Raw genomic sequence first — 3,271 nt, 5'->3', positions numbered from 1 at the left:
TGTCCAAGGAATTGGTCAATAGTGACTCTGAAGAGATGATTGTAGACGCAAGAGTCCCCAAGAGGAAGAAATCTTCCACCAAACAGGAACCAGGAGACCCTAACTGCAAACTGTACCAAAGAAAAACAACCTCTCCAAGGGGAAGCCTGGCACAGAAGACCTGAGAAGGCCATCAACAAGGGCACAAAGAAGAAGTAAAAAAAAAAAATGAAAAAAGCACCTCAGGAAGATTAGAATGGACATTCCCTCGGGGTGGGAAGGGCATACCCAAATGTTTCCTAGTAAAAATAATTTACCAAAAAAAAAGAGTGCATTGCTGTTGTTATATGCAACTGAGTCACCGGCAACTCATAGTGACCCTGTGTACAACAGCTCAGAAGGTCAAGAACTGCAGCCTTCAATATGGATTGAAGCTCAACATCAAGAAAATGAAAATTCTTACCACTGGGCCAATTGACAGCATTAGTATGGACAGTGAAGAGATTAAGACTGTTAACAGCTTTAGTTTGCTTGGCTCCACAATCAACACTCTTGGTAGCAACAGCCAGAAAATTAAAAGATAAATTGCATTAGTAAAGTCTACTAGCAGAAACCTCTCCAAAGTACTAAAGAGCAATGATATCAGTCTGGAGACTAAGGTGTACCTGATCCAGGCCATAGTCTTTGTAATGACTTGCATCAGAAAGCTGGACAATGACTAGGGATGATAGAAGGAGAATTGATGCTTTTGAGTAGTGATGCTGGAGAAGAATATTGAATATATTGTGGACTGCTAAGAGAACAAACAAGTTCAATCTGGAAAGAGTGAAGCAAGGCTGCTCCCTGGAGGCACGGATTCTGAAGCTTCGTCTGACATACTCTGGACATGATGCAAGGTGGGATCAGTCCTTGGAGAGGGACGTCATGCTTAGAAGGGTGGAGGGACAGCACAAGAGAGGAAGACCCTGGATGAGATGGATTGATTCAGCAACTAGGGTAATGGGGTAAGTGTGTCAGAAACAATAAGATTGACACAGGATAGATGAGGGTTTAGGGCTGTTTTACACAGGGTCGCTATGAGTTGCGCAGGTGACTCGACAGCACATAACAACCACCACCACCATAATGAACTCACACACTGACTTTACTACAGGTGCTGGACACATGAGAGATGGTGAGGATGGCACAGGGTAGGGCAAGGCTCTGATCTGTTGTTCACAGGGCTGCTGTGAGTCATAGCTGACTCAATGGCCCATATGAACAACAAACTTTTGCCAAAAAGTAACCAGAAATAAGTTTGTTTCTCAGCCTAGTTGAAACAAGAGAGAAGAGAAAGTGGTTACAAATTGAACAGTCTATAGAAATCTTTGCAGATGGAGCCTGGAAATAGTGAAAGAAAAGATTTTTCTACTTACCCCAGGGAACTCCTAGAAGTCAGTGAGAATCCCATTTGTTTTCAGACATCCTTGCAGTACAGGAGTACCGAGAGGGAACAATAAACAATTAAAGGTATTACTTCCCTATTACAGCTAAAATCACCCTGCAACCCAGGTGATCTTCTAAATTCAACCCCCAGAGCAACTGCAATTTCCCATCTAACCAGAGTGGGGCGCTGAGTTGACAGTCTTGCTCCTGAGAAACTCCCTCACCTCACTGCCAATACAGTTGATTCTTATTCATTACTCGTCACCTTCCATTGGGTTTCCTAGGCTGTAAATCTTTGGGTTAGCAGCGCAACTTGTACGAACTATGACCCTAGAGCTCCCTCAAGCTGTAAATCTTAATGGGGGAGATTGCCTCTCTTTCTTCCTCAGAGCTGATGGTAGATTTGAATTGCCAGAGATGCACAACCTTTTGGTTACCAATGCAACTGCTAGACCCAGTTATACCAAATGCTTTTTGTGCATTATGTCATATTACCTTCATAATAAAACTCCATGAAGTGGGAACTTTTATTATTTCCATTTTATATGTAACAGATCTTGCCTAGCATGCCACCCTTAATATTTAGAGTACACATGGATACATGACACCGAAGCGTTGAGGACTCTTCTTCATAGGGTCACTATGAGTCACCTGTGACTTGACGGCACTTAACAACAATAACATCAACATAGAGAGAGAGATCAGCTGGTCCAGTGGGCAGAAGGCAGTGCTACCAAGCTGAAGGTGGGTGACTTTTAATCTGCGGCCCTCAGGCCTATCTTTCATTGTTTTTGTTCAGACATTCCTCTAGGTCATATAGCCCTGGTGTACAAGTTGCTGTCCCGCAGTCACTTGTGGTTGCTGAGGCTGAACACTGTGACACTGATGCGTCAAATGCGTTAATGGCTGGTTACCCAATGCAGACAGAGTGGGATGGAGCTCCCCATTTAAAACAAGCTTGGAAAGAGGAGTGGCATCCACTTCAGTAATAGCTTGCCTCCAGAAACCCTATGAACCTGGAGAGAGGATGAAAGGCACCCAAGCATTGAGGACTCTCCTTCATAGGGTCGCTATGAGTTGCCTGCGACTCGTCGGCACTTAACAACAACAACAACACATGGATGCATACTTTAAAAGTTACCAATGAGCCTAATGAACTATTAAAACGTGTTCTCATCTGTCATCTTGACAATGAGCTGGAAGGTTCGGTTCTCCTTTTTAGAACTCTGATTCTGTCCTGTGAGGGGGATGTGATAGCAGGACCACATCCTGACACCTTTCTCTTCATATTCTCAACTCCATTTGCCTGGTGACAGATGAGAACCCAACAGAGAATATTCTCAGTGATTTGGGTTAGTACTACAATGTGACAGGTCTTTCCAAGGAAAGCTTTCTGAGGGTATCACTCCACTAAACCAGCATTTACTGAGTGTGTGCCAGACCTCATCATCACCTGAAAGCTGGAAAGATCCACGACACTGAGGTATTTTGAGCAAGGAACAAATTTCACCTACTTCAAGGAACAGAAATAGTGCAACAAAATATTTCTGGCTGGAACTTGAAAAGTGTTTGTATTTCTGTTTGTATTCCACCCTCTGTCTTCTCTGGACACTCTAAGAACAGCTGGGAAAAGTGTTTAAAGCATACAGCCTGCGAAGGACAAGGGAATACAGTGTCACGTGACTCTCTTTAGAAAGGAAACATTGCATGGTTCAAAATCAGGAAGGGAGTGCACAGGGATGCATCCTGTCTCCATAACTTTTCTTTTTTTTTTCTATAATTATATTTTATTAATTTTCATAAACATTTACAGAGATTTTGGGCTTCCACTCATTCATTGTTGCACTATTCTCTTTACCCTCCTCCC

Source organism: Elephantulus edwardii, unplaced genomic scaffold (assembly GCF_000299155.1).
Source record: "Elephantulus edwardii isolate Elephantulus edwardi_28Jun2011 unplaced genomic scaffold, EleEdw1.0 scaffold00028, whole genome shotgun sequence".
In the NCBI taxonomy this organism is placed as follows: domain Eukaryota; kingdom Metazoa; phylum Chordata; class Mammalia; order Macroscelidea; family Macroscelididae; genus Elephantulus; species Elephantulus edwardii.
Note: the sequence above shows the minus strand (reverse complement) of the source record.